The sequence below is a fragment of the Dendrobium catenatum genome, unplaced genomic scaffold (genome assembly GCF_001605985.2).
Source record: "Dendrobium catenatum unplaced genomic scaffold, ASM160598v2 fragScaff_scaffold_1670, whole genome shotgun sequence".
NCBI classification, from domain to species: Eukaryota; Viridiplantae; Streptophyta; class Magnoliopsida; order Asparagales; family Orchidaceae; genus Dendrobium; species Dendrobium catenatum.
The window spans coordinates 135,813-151,078 of NW_021320132.1; positions in this window are offsets into that span (position 1 = coordinate 135,813).

The following is a 15,266-nucleotide window of genomic DNA, read 5'->3' on the forward strand; positions in this document are numbered from 1 at the left end:
CTCTTGGTTAGCTTGGGCCAGTTCTATAGGGCTTAACATCCCTAACAAACTTTCAGCAACCAATACCCTTAACATTCCAAATAATAAACTTAAACATAAGAGGTAAATGAGTAGCTTGTGAATGGGTGGTCCTAGGAGATTGTAAAATGATGTTTTTGTTTTTCCAATTCTTCCTATTTAGAACTTTATTATAACTAGTGTCATTTTCTAACATGCTATCATCTTTGGAAAAACATTATTCCATATTATTCATATCCTTATTATCAGTAAAGTTATTGATATGTTGATGTGAATTTTGAGAATACTTACTACCATTATTGACATCATTCATGTGATCAACAAAACCTACCTCCTAGGCCAGCACTCCATCTTCAAAGTCATATCTCTCTTCCACGATTTCCTTACTACAAATGCTAATGTCAACATTATTCAATTCTCCTTCCTCCAAATTTCCTTTTCCCATGCCAAAAATTTCTTCATCCATGTCAACCTGAATAAGTTGCATTTCATCCTTACTTTCTCCTAAAGCTTTATCTTGTTCATTGACAATGAGTTGAAATGATAAAGTATTAGCATAAGCTTCATTGTTCATCATAAAATCTAGATGAGAAAAATTCTTATTAATAACACACGATATGAATGAAGATGTTGTAATAATATTTTTCTTAGATGTAATAACCACCATTTGTTCATCCACATGTCCAAAATCATTAACTAAGCAAATATTGGTACTATTAATCACTCCTTTTATAGGAATAGGATCATTTCCATTGGTAGAAATAGGTTCATTATCAACAGTCCTTTTGTATTGTTAATGATTAATAGTACGTGTCTTCAGTATTGTTCTGCAGGTTGGCATTTATCTCCACTATCATTCCGTACATAGGAATAACATTATTATGACTTGAATAAGGAACCAAAACATTTTTTTTTCCTTTTGATTGTTTGGACGATTCCTTTTTCTTATGAATTTGGGGATGTAACATGTAACGTTCAGTTAAACCATGACTATGCATTTTACAATGAGAGCAGAAAATAGACAAGTTTTCAAAATCAACTTTTTGAAAATACCAATTTAACTTCGACCCAAGTTAGATTTCATTGAGATGTTTCTTAGAAATATCTAACTCAACCAAAATATGAGCCACCGAATGATGTGAGATCAAAGAAGTTGCCTGATCCGTTTGTAAAGGCCTACCAAATAAAATTTGGGAGTTGAGGAAATGAAGTCTTAGATTTGGAAAAAAATCCACATAGGAGCTATAGGGGACTCCTCTCAAACATCAAAATTAGGAGTCCATTTGAGTAATCACATATGGAAAGCTTGATTATAATATACTCTTCAAGTAAAAAATATTACTGTAATCAAGATCATTTGAAAGTTTAATCGCAATATGCCACTTATCCAACAAACCAATATAAAACGAGCAAAAAATTTTTAGATTCAGAAAAAAAAAATCATATGACATCATGGTTAGGTCGGCGCAAGACAAACTTACCAACTAAAGTTAAAGCAAAAGGGGCGGCCAACTAGGAAATCACATAATCATCAAACATCAAAGTAGGGAAACCTTTAAAAGAAGTTTAAACAAAATTCAGTCTAAAGTTTGAAGATGAAGATCCACCAGCCAAAACATCTTTAAAAGAATGAGGCTTGCCTTCAGCTTTCAAAGAAGAACAAGGGTTCGATGACGATGGTGTCATCATTGACCAAAGCCACATAAATTGAAAGGAAATTCAAAATAAACCACAAAAGCAATTAAGTTAAAGAAAAAGGTAACAAAATCTAAAACAATCAAGCAAAAAAAATATGCCACAAGGTGGAAGAATGGAGGTTGCAGGAGGATGCCCTAGATCGCCAAAAAGATGCCAGAGATAGCTTCAGCGAACATTATTGTTGCTGAAAAAAAGGTTTTATTTTTGGGCAATAATTACATGAAATATCCAAGTGATATAAACCTTAAACTCTTGAGTAAGTCTACAAATATTCTTAATATTTTACATTCTCAAGAGGAGTTCTATTGAAACAAAAAGCTGCTTATAAACACTTAAGTGAAGGTGATAACAACACTTAATACTTTCATGCTTTAGTTAAAAAGAAAAAGGAGCCAGTGGTACCATTTATGATACTGATGATCTGATAGCAACTTCTGCTGCTAATCATTTTGAAAATATTTCTAATTAATACCTTTACTTCCCAACCTGTTTTTCAATATCTCATTTCTCATATTATTTCTGTTAGGACAATTTCTCCCTTGTGTAGATACCAACCATTATGGAGATTCATGGCATCATTTGTGGTGTGAAATTTGACTCTGTAATGGGCCTTGATGGATTTAGTACAATTTTCTTTCAAAAAGAATGGGAAATTATTAAAGAGGATTTGATTAATGCTATTTTGGATTTTTTGTGTGGCAATCCTTTTCCCAAATGTTTTTTCCTCCACCTCTATTATTCTCATTCCAAAGAAGAATGCTACTAACAGTTGGGAGGATGTTAGGCTTATTAGTCACTATTCTTTATTTAATAAACTTATTTCCAAAAATCATCATGGAAAGGTTAGCCTTATTACTTCCTAAGATCTCTCTCCTTCCCAAATAGGTTATGTTAAGGGGAAAGCTATCTCTGATAATATTTTTCTTTACAAAAAATTTCTCTATGATATTTATATTAATTTGTTAGGCGGTAACATCATAATCAAATTATATATTGCCAAAGATTACGATAATATCTATTGGAATTTTCCTTACAATATTATGAGTTTATTTGGTTTTAGCTCAAAGTTTCTTTAGATTATTAAAAATAACATTGCAGGTTACAATTGTTTGATTATCATCAATGGCAAGAGTTATGGTTTCCTTAAAGCTTTTCATGGTCTTAGACAAGGGGATCCTCTTTCCCCTACTCTTTTCATTATTGGTGTTGAATATTTGTCTAGATGCCTTGATTATCTATTTAGGAACCATCCGAATTTGTATTTTCAATCTAATTGTGACTAGCCTATTTCTCATTTAAGTTTTACTAATGATTTAATAATATTTACTAATGGTACTATTAAAAAATGATAAACATTCTCATGAAATTTGTTTATAATTTTGAGTATAATAGTGATCTCCACATTAATAATAACAAAAGTTGATCACCCAAATTCACAATCACCCCACTGGAACTATTACTACTAAAATTATACTCCATATGTTCAATTTTACATCTACTCAAATGAAAGCCTTTAGACTCTAAGATTGACCTCCATAATTCAAGGTTACCTTTATTTCCCTTTCTAGTCTTATCAACGAGAAGAATATCATTAGCAAAAAGCATACACCATGGTACAGCCTCTTGTAAATGTCTAGTGAGAACATCCATGACAAAAGCAAAATGATATGGGCTTAAGGCTGATCCTTGATGTAATCCAACTTAAATAGGAAAATACTTTGTCAAACCACCTTGTGTCTTGACACAAGTAATAGCTCTTACATACATTTCCTTAATGACTTGAATATAAACATTATTCATCCCTTTTTTTTCTAGAACTCTCCACAGCACTTCTCTTGGAATTTTATCATATGCTTTCTCTAAATCAATAAATATCATATGTAGTTCCTCCTTATTCTCTCTATACTTTTCCATCAAACTTCTCAATAAATGTATAGCTTCCTTAGTAGAACTACCAACATGAATCCAAATTGATTTTGAGAAACGGTAGTATGATGCCGCAACCTATGCTCCATAACTCGCTCCCATAGTTTTAAACTTTGACACATTAACTTAATTCATCTATAATTTGCACAATCTTGTGCATCACATTTATTCTTAAAAATAGGAATCAACACACTCATTCTCCATTCATCTAGCATCTTTATAGTCTTCAAAATAATATTAAAAAGTTTAGTAAGCCAAGAAATTCCTTCTAAAATTCACTAGATGAGCTAGAACAATTCTTGTGGTGTTCTGAGATAATGTGGTTTGGGTTGTAAGACAATGCAGAATTTGGCCTATGCTTTTTCATTAATTTTTGTTTGCATTTTCGGCTAAATAGAGTCTATGGGCTAGGTTTATGACTATGAAATATTGTATTAGCAAACATCCTCTAACAATTTCATTTCTATTGATGAAAACTTAATGTCTAAAGGTTTTGCTTTACCTTTCATATATCAATGTTACTTTCATTTGGAAACTATGAATCATGTGTTTGTAGGTGGTCTAATTGTGTCTAAAGTTTGGATTCACATTGATGTTATTTTTAGAACCATTCATTTTAATTGGAACTCAAATATTTCATCCATTCTTAATGGTTGGTTTTGTCCTTCCGAAGGGCACATTGGGAATGTTGTTCCTGCTCTTATTCTTTAGTTTTTGTGGCTAGATAATAATGATGCTATTCATAACAATCAAAGAATGGATCATAGGAGAATTATATTTAGGATTAAGGATAAAGTTCAACATTTATATGCTAACAGTTTATTATGCTATAAAAATTTTCATGGTTGTAAAATTTTGGCTTCAGACTTTGGCATGAATTTTGAAAAGGAAGGTGATATTCATAAGGCTAGAACTGTTCATTTGATCAAGCCTCATTTCCCATATGTTAAAATGAATATTGATGGTTTGGTGAAAAAAATGCTTTTAGTTGTGGAGGCATCGTTATAAACTTTAATGGGGATGTCATTATAGCATTCGCTAGTCCCTTCAAAATTGTTCTACTATTTTTGTTGAATTCAAGGATTTATGTTAAGGGCTGAATCTTTGTATTACTCTGAATATCAAGAACATATTGATTGATGTCGAAGCCGTACTTATTATTCAGTGCTTGTAGTACCGTGGGACTAATAATCGCAATCAAGAGCTTTTTATACTTATTATTGAGTACTTGTAGTACCGTGGGAACGGGGTGAAGGCTCATCGCCTCCCTTAGATGTTTCCTAGGTTTTTTTTCTTGTTGATTATACTTAAATAGGATCTTAGGCTCTTATGATTTATTTTTCTTTTGAATTATAGCCCTTTTGAGCAGTAGTGAGCAATTAACTCCCTCCAAAGGACTTCTAATTTTATTTTTATATTAACATGTAAGCTCGTTGGTTGTTTTTAACTAAAAATAATAAAAAAAATCAATTAAACTTGTAAATATTCTAATTTAATAAATATAAATAATAAAAATATACTCTAAAGTTCATTTAACTCTAAAACATTAGTATAATGCATAAAAATAAATTAAAATTCTAAATCACACAAAATTCTAAAGTCAAACTTTGGTCAAATCCACTATATATTAAAGGTTTATAATTTCCATAATTCAAAAAAAATAATTAAAAAAATTAAATAAAATTAAGTAAATGTTGAATAAATTAAAATTAAATAAATAAAATAAAATTCACTAAGAGTTAAATGAAAAATAAATTAAATTATTTAATTTAAATAAAAATAAAAATAATTCATAAAAAATTATTTAGAAATTCATATAAAATTTTAAATTTCAATTTTAAATAAATAAATAAATTCAGAGAATATTCAATGAAAATTAAATGATTTAAATTAAGCAAGATTTAATAATAAATTAAAATAAAATTAATTAAATTTAATAAACACGTTAATTGAACTTAAATAATTAATTAAATGCATTATAATTTTGAGCCTTATGATTTATTAGTTTTTAACTTCAAACTTCACTTGGAGTTATTAATCAAAAAATTTCTATAAATCTTAATATTATAAAATTTTAACCATAAAAAGTAAATTTGTTAATAAATTAATAAAATATCAAAATGTAAATTTAAAATAAATCCCTCACTTTAGCTTGTAATAAACAAATAATTCAAATATAGATAAATTAAACATAAATTCCCTTAAGGCATATCAAAGCCACACATGCTCAGTACAGACTTTAGGATCTCCTTGCTAGGACAACAAAATCTAATATCTAGGCTATGTCAATACTACATGTTTTGGAGTGATTAGATGCCTTGTTTGAAGGGTGTCCTATTCTTTATTTGTTAACTTTCTAGTACTCTAGATGTTATACATATATTTTGCATTCTTACTTTACTACATTGCACCTTACTTATTTAGATTGCATACAACTGCACCAATCAAGTCAGAGACAATTCTCTTTTCTTTGTAAAGTATAAATCCTTGTTTTTTAATTGTAAATGTAAAGTTTGTAAGGATTCAATGTATTTTGTAAAGATTCTATGTAAATGTAAACTATAGATTCTTTTGTATTTGTAGATTGAATTGTAAAACTAAAAGGGTTATGAAAAAATATTAAAATGTGTTTGCTTATACACAATTGTAGGACTTTAAAAGGCAATGATCCATCTTCCTTTAAGTGAGATTATCTTTTAAAATTCTATAAAAAACTTGGAGCCATAATACATGAATACTAAATAAACAAACACATTTATATAGATGTGCATCATTATATAGGTGTAGAAATATAAGATTATTATCAGTGGAGTTGGCCACCTTTCATTTCGTGCGGCGTTGTCTGCGTCGTCGTCGTCATCGTCGTCGTCGTCTAATAGTGCTGATATGATTGAGACTAATTCTTCTAGGATTGGTCGATCGGTTTGGATACATGAAAAACACCACATATAGTCAGGTGTCTAATCTTACTTGCATTATTTGCACATGCATATGTTAGGAGCATACATGATTTTATACGATACAAGACATGATTGATTCATGTACATAATAAGATTGATAATAATTATACAATAGCATATGATATATTTAAATAATTGATTATGCGTCACAAGATTTATATATAATACATTGTTATATGATAATGAATTATATGATAGATATGATATATTTCATTAGCATTGGATATGGCACATTACATACATGCATAGCATAGACATTATATTATATGTATATGATAATGGCAGGTGCAAAAATTTTCTAAATCAATATTCGAACTAAAAGGCTTTGTAACTGATAGGTATAAGAAATGATAGAGCCTACTGATCCTTAATTATAATTACTAATCATTGCTCATAAGATATAGCTACATTGATGTTTATTGATTATATGACCTAATATAGTTTCATTGATTGCTACATGCTTTTACAGTTTTATATTCATAATGATTGTGAGTGAATGATTACATACATTCTATTTTCTATTTCCTTTCATTGATTATATTTATAGGTTCTAGTAACCTACTAAGCTATTAGCTCATTATGTAGTTTTACATATTTTTCAATAATGGGATATGATCTAATTGAGTGAGGCAAATTGGGGATTTAGGTTTTTTTTGTTTAGTACTTTGTTTTATTCTTTCATAATCAAAAGCTTAGAAAGAAAGATGGAATAATGTGTTGGTTGATCTCCTAATTATTGTATATGAAGTAACGATAAATATAGTTTTATATGTTGATATATATGATTTCTAGTTACTAAATTGGAATTGTTTGTATTGACAAATTAATATAAACTTTTATAGATTAATTTGAGGTTAAGAATAGATAATTCTTCTAAATTTATTCTTAGGGCATTATAGTTTGTATTAAAGTAAAGGTTATTTGTAGAATTGAATTGTGATCGAAGCTATATGAAATGATTGAGATGTAGAAATGGGTTGTGTTAGGCTTTATTTTCTTTCATTCATTCCATGCATATGTATGTTTAAATTATAATTTGATAGGAAAGAGAACTATACTAAATTCAATGAATCCATCTAAACTACCAAATGAATAAAGTACAATGACCCTAGTGAGTTATGATAGTATGAATCATTTTGCCAATTTGATAGCATAATTGATGAAAGAAATATATAGTATATAGATTGAATTAAGGATATTAAAGAGGATAAACACCTATAGATGTTTCATAAGTTGAAGCCCTAATTATTCAAGAGATTTATAGAGCCACAGGTAGCAGAGGATTGACTACTAAGGATAAAAAATATATTTGATAGCATATAGTGCCTAGAGAATAGGAAAGTATCATTGACAATGTTTCTATTCGAACGAGAAGCTAAGAGATTGTGGATTAAGCAGAGGATTGACGACTAAGGATAAAAAATATATTTGATAGCATATAGTGCCTAGAGAATAGGAAAGTATCATTGACAATGTTTCTATTCGAAGGAGAAGCTAAGAGATTGTGGATTAAAAAATAGAGAGATATGTTTTAGGGAAAGTTGAGCTCATTCATAAAATGGGATGAATTTGTTGGTACTTTTAAATATTAGTTTTACCTCCATCATTACAATAATAAATACATGAGGCTTTTTTACACTAGAGTAGTGTAATAGGATAGTTATCCAATATGAAGCTGATTTTACTGCACTAGCCAAGCATGTACCTTAACAGGTGAGTACTATGGAAGATAAATATTAAAGATTTCTAAGAGGCTTGAAGGATGAACTAAGGCATATGTTAGTGCCATTAATGATTCAAGAATTTTTATAGTTAGTTGAGAGAGAAAAACTGGTGGAAAATGAATGTGTAAATCCCTAAGTTAGATAGGATATGAGAAGAAAGATATCACGTGAAGAAGTGAATAGAGGAGAGAGTAGTGAGAAGAGAGTCAAGTTTGTTTATGGTACGAAAGACCTATCATTCCAACTCGAAGTATAGCAGAATATCTTAGATGTGGGAGCATGCATGCAAGATAGTGCTACCTGATCACATGGCATAGCTTCAGATGTGGTTAGTATGAACACTAAATGATTGATTGACCATAGAAACGTTATAGAGAAAGATCTGGATCCAAGATATATCACTCCATATAATCATATAGATAGATGATGGTAAGATATAGAATGTTTAATCAGGGATCTGTTAGTGGGGAAAATAGTAAGAATCTTAGTGCAAGTTAGAGGTAACCCACACAATCAATAATGATAGTAGACCAATATAGTCAAGAGCATATAGTTTGAGTTAACAAGAGTGTGAGATGCTCCAAAAATTCTACTGGTTTAAGTTCTCTTTTGAATATTATTATTTTTTATTGAAAAATACATTAGAATTATTTTATTAATATGCAACATGATTGACTGATTGATATGCATGCTTGTGTGAATTAATGATTATGTAGTTTGATTGATGATTACTATGGTTGATAATTGATATGACCAGTGATCAATAATTTTATTTTATTTCAAAGGGTTTATAGTGAAGATATCATGAGTGATATTTTTCTAATATTTGAATTCTACAAGTTCTTTTGAAATTTTCCTATGCGAACATTACGGTGCTATGAAGTGTGGTGCCTTAGCTTTGAGCTCTCTAAAATTTTTAAAAATTAACTTAGCACAACGATGCTGGGAGCAATGCTATAGGCTTCCTAAGGAAGTACTATAATATGTGGGTTTTGGCACCGTGAGGTCTAAAATTTTATTTATTAATATAAAATTTCTTATTCCATTAAATACACCCTATTTCTTACATGCTTGGTTGAGTGAGTGATGGGGGCTCTAGATTAGCTAATATTTTTTTTATATATAACCCTAATAACTATGCAAATGTACATGTCAAACAAATAATAAAGTGATTAAGAGAGTGTCAATCCCATGAAAAAATATTATGCCACACACAAATATTTCTGGTACTGTTTACTCAAGCTATTTCATTTATCTACATAATGAAATCAAAGGTAATTTCTATGTCTAATAAGAAATACATAAAACTATAAAGATACCAATAGTTAAAGTGTTTTGACTAATGATAGTGAAATAAACTAAGTTACCCTAAGTAAACTCTCCTATGTTAATTTTGAATTAGAGCGTATGCATCTCTAGATCTCTATCGAGCTTATAAGAATGTAAAGAAATGTTTATTACCTTCCTACAATTATTCTATCTCCTTTATACTAGAATACTAAACATCATATGTCTAGGCATAGTGCTTTTCATGTATCAAATTTATAGAGATGAATTATCATGAGATGATTTTAACAATACATGCTTTACTTACTCTTCTAATAGTTTCATATGATAACATATTATGAGAGTTTATAGTTGTATTAAGGTTTGAAGAATTTAATATATCATTTTTCTATTCATGCTTTACTGAGCGGTCGGTAATGCATATGCTCTAAATAGCATCAATATAAAAGACAATCAATATGAAATATATTGTGATTTTATTCCATCAATCCAAAGCAATTAATCCCATATTATTTCTTTTAAATTATTTTTTATTTTAAATTAAGTATTAAATCTTCACAAAAAGTTATATGGATTGAGTAGAATACTTATTATAGTTGAAGTAGATAGTTATAATATTTGCATGTAAATATTCTTCCTATTGAGCTTGATACTCTACTCTATCATTATAATACTTAATTCGACATGTATACTTGTATATATTAAGTAGAGTTTTTTATAATTTTTATATCAAAGATAACTAAACATTGTTTAGGAATTGATAAAGCTCTAAATCATTTTCACAATTCTTTAGGTTGCACTACCGCCCCATCAGTTAGAAATCATTCGAGTAATATTAGTATCTGCCTATTTTAGAGCATTTAAATTGTATTAGATAGATGCGAAGAGTGTATTTTTAGTGGAATAATAAAAAAGAATGTTTATATAGAGAAATTTCCTGGGTTTGAGAGTACAACATTTTCAAATCATATTTATAAGCTAAAAAGGGCACTCTATTGATTAAAATAAGCACCTAGAGTGTGGTGTGATCGGCTTAGTACCTTCCTATTTGAAAAATCTTTCATTAAAGACATAGTTGACATCAAATTATAATTAAGAAGATAGAAACTAATATTTATTATCCCAAATTAATGTGTATGAGATTCTTTTCGAATTCATAAATGATGAACTATGTGATGGGTTTTCATTCATAATAAGTAGTAAATTTGAGATGAACAATGATGAATGAGCTAATATATTTTTAGGCCTCGATGTAAAGCAAAGGAAAGATGAGACCTTCTTGAGACAAACAAGATATATTAAAGAAATCATTAAAAAACTAATATGGAAGGATGTGAGTATGAATACACCCATGAGCCCGCCATGATCATGATCGTGTTCCTTTTTTTTATGAGTATGTATTTATAGTTCATGTAAATACCTAATCAATAAAATTTAAAAAAAAAAGTCTTTTCAAAAATCATACTATATGAATCATCTTCGTATTGTATAGCACATGTAGATAGGCTCAAATTTTTAATGCAAAATCTTATGTTTAAGGTGGCACATTATTACTAATCGTACTATACAATTAATAATCAAACTATACGATAATGGTTAATTGATAAGATAATAAAAGGATAGTTATTATCGACATATGATTCATTATTATCTCATATTGTACGAATGATTATTTCATATTGTACAATTTGACTTAATAAAAAATATGTAGATGCACATCAGGATAGTAAAAAAGAGATTAATCATATTGTATGATTTTGATCATAATGTACTATTTGACCATTGATTGCATGTTTTTATGGGATGATTTGGCTTCACATGATTGTATTAGATGATCGACCAAAAACTCTATATCATGATCTTAAAACTTGATCAAATAGAGTTTGACTCCGCAAATGTTGTTTGAAATGAACTTGTTGTATTATAAGATGTTGAGTTCATACTATATGATATGGTTATGAAAATTAAAGTTTTAAGGTTTTCATTTAACTACCCACTCTTATATTTTAAAAGGGCTTATTAATTTTTAACAAGAGGTTGTAGAGTGTCCATTGTGAGGAAGAGGGTGACTTTATATTTATGAGCATGGGAGAACACTTGACAGGATAGGGTGAGTCTAAGAGAATGCTCCTTGGGGTGTCAAAGGAGTGTGTGAGGATATTTACATGGTTGTTTTTCTATTTTTGTGTGAGGAGCAATGGGTTTGGAGCTCTTGTGAGTCATTGTTGAGAGGCTTGATCGAATCCAATTGAGGAAGGGAAGGAGGCATCTCTTCCAGCAGAAGGAGAGAGACATCTCCACTGTGTTGGGAAGCATAAAGAGGAAATCTTAAGGGAAATTTTATTTGTTATATTTAGGGTGTAGAGCAATCCAAATGTAGGGGTTTTGATAATTTGAGTGCTTAGATAGGTGAAAAATAAATTCCAAGGTAAAGAAATGCAAATGTAGTATATTACATTCTATTTCATTTTTAATGTATTTGGAGTTCCTTCGATTTGGGCAATTTTCAAATACACTACAAACTCAAGGGCAATGCCACCCCTTGTCGGCCACCTCCCACATCGACAGCCACCACATATCACCTCTTCTGGTAGGGGTGTCAATTATTGACCCGACCTGACAACCCGACCTGAACCTGACCCGAAAAATCCGGGTTTGGGTCGACCCGTTTGTTAACGGGTCGGGTTTGGGTTTTAATTTTCAACCCATTTAAAAAATGGGTCGGGTCCGGGTCAACCCGGTAACCCAAAATTGACCCGAGCTGACCCGTGTACGCCTCCCATTTTCTGTTTTCCTGCGTGGGAGGGAATCGAGTGACATCGCATCGAGGAACATCTACGATGCCAGCCGTCCAACCGAGTCGCAGTCGACGCAGTGCCTGCAGCCCTGCACAGTGCCTACTGCCTAGTGCCTACGACGGTGCGATGCCTAGTCTACTGGTCGCCTACGATGTCATCACGCATGCGAGGACAGCACCGGCACTGCTTGAGCTGTCGAAGCCCGTGGGAGTTCGCGACTTCGCATTGTCGCCCGTGCGTGGTCGATTGGTCTAGCCCATGTCCGATGTTGAGTCGTCGCCCGTGTGAGGTGTGGAGAGCCCATGTCCGATGTCGCGCGTACCTCCGAGTCTCCGCCCTAGCTGAAGCCTGGAGGAATGCAAATGTTCGGGTTCGTGGGTCGTGTTCGGGTTAAAATCCCTGACCTGTTTGGCTAAACGGGTTGGGTTCGGGTCAACCCGTTTACACTCAGGTCAACTCGGGTCGGATCCAAACCCGACCCGTTGACCCGAATTGATACCCCTATCTTCTGGCCACCACCTCCAACAACTGCTTACACTAGCCAACATAAAAAATCACAACCTCCAGACATCGCTGGCAGCCACCTTCGGCCACTACTACCTCTGGCCACGGGCACCCCCACAGCAAGCCACCAACGACCTCGATAGCCACCACCTCTAACATTTCCACCATCGGCCACCCACATTGTCATCGTCGCCTCTAGCCATCACTAATCACTTTACATTACAATCACTTTACTTTAAACCAAATTTTTTTTTTAAAAAAAAAGTAATGTCGCCCTAAACACTTTACATTCATCCAAACCATTCAAAAGTATTCTTTTTATATTGCATTCCTTTTTCAAGCAACCAAACAACCCCATAGAATTTTCAAGGAGAGAGAAGCTATGTAAAGGCCATTCTCCACATAGGGATAGATAAGGGTTTCCTCACCTTGATGGGTGCAAAGGAGTGATTTTAGTGAAATTTTTTAGAAAGAGGAACTTGGGGAATGGATGTAGGTCACTGAACTAAGCCACTATAAAAACTCAGTTGTATTCCTTTTCTTTCCACTTTACTTTATTTCTCACCACCTCAGCTACATGAAAGCACCTACTCAAAAGATCCTTATCTTTCCCTACATCACACCCATTTGTCCTCAGAGCCCATTTTAATTGTAACTTAAGTTCACTCACCTTCCACCCCAAAGCGGTCTTAAACTCTAGCATAGGTCGCCATTAACTTCAAAGCTTTCGCTAGTCACAGATATCTCTATTTAAGACACGCTAACAGACTCACTTAAACCTATTTATCAGCAAATACTTAAAACTATTGAACTCACCCCAAGATAGATAATTAAGGCCACAAAAGAGTGGAAAATGTCTAAGGTAGTCTATAATAGGAGTCATTAAGCCATGTATTTTTAATTCATTTTAATGTAGTTTTTCTTGTAGCTCTTGAATCCCTATAAGCAAAGAGTGAATAAAAATGTTTAGTTCTTTTTGCAAATTTGGCATTTATTAACACTTGTACTATAAATATTTGAGCTAGTGTGTTATATTCTCTCTCTCTCTCTCTCTCTCTCTCTCTCTCTCTCTCTCTCTCTCTCTCTCTCTCCCCCCTCACACGTTCTCAGGTTATACTCATAGAACTCGCTTATTAATAATGTTGAGTATCAACCATGAATAAATTTGAATCCAATATACTGAAGTGTTAGAAACATAAGATTTATAGATAAATTAATTCAATAATGAAAGTGCTCAGATGACACTAGAAAGTGCTCTGATACCACTTGAAAGTTTGTTAGGGATGTTAGGCCCTTAAGAATTGGCCCAAGGCTAAATAAAAGAGAGGTGAACTGGTAAAAACTAACTTTCAATCAAAACACAAAACTTAAACCAATATCACCACAAAGAAATCAATGATGCAAAAATTAAATACGGAAGTAATAAGGGAAAGAACACACCAGATTTATAGTAGTTCGGTCAAACCTTGACCTACGTCCACTCCTTGGAGGCACCCTCCAAGTATTGCACTAAACTAAGTGTCTCTCCTTTAATCCCCACAGCTAGGCAGATAAGCCATTACAAAATCACTTCCACCTTCCCCGATGTGGCGGAGTCGCCGGGTCCTTTGACACCAAAGTGAACTTCTTCTTTGGTGAACTTCCCACGAGACAAGCCTTGCATCCAACGGTATTCAGGTGCGAGATTGCTGGAGCAACCGTGTGGAATCCCCTCCACACTCACTTAAGTCCCCCCTCATAGGATCTTCTCCCTCTCAGACTTCACCCGTTCCTCACTCCCTTTCAAGCTCTCACTTCAAGTCTCCCCCACAAGAACGAAGCTATAATGGCTGCTAAAGACACTTACAAAGTGTCCTGTTATAGCTTAAATAGAAGATCTCAAAACGGACTCATTAATGCAAGTTACCGACTTTATCGTCCAGACCGATAGGCATATTATCTTGGTAGATTAGTATAAATTAAGCTTAATAGCCCGGGACGATTTGGGACGATCATAAGAAATTTGTTCATATCATCCTGGACGATCAGTATAAATCATGGAATATTGTCCTGATCATCACCCTGAAAAATAGCTATCCGATGTTGAATTGTCTAGCATACCGTCCTGGACGATTTTGCGATCATCCAGGACAATTTGACCATGAGATCAAGTCATAATTGCTTTCCTTAAATTCCAGAAAATTTTTTGAAAAATTGCCCTGGATCGTCCTGGACGATCCACCGGGACGATGTCCAAAAATAAGTAATTCTTAAATAGATCTGGCGGTAGATTTTTTTTGTTTTGAGCCTATCATCCTGGCCGATACAAAATCGTCCAGGATGATGTGTTTTGCATAATGACGGCTGCTTTA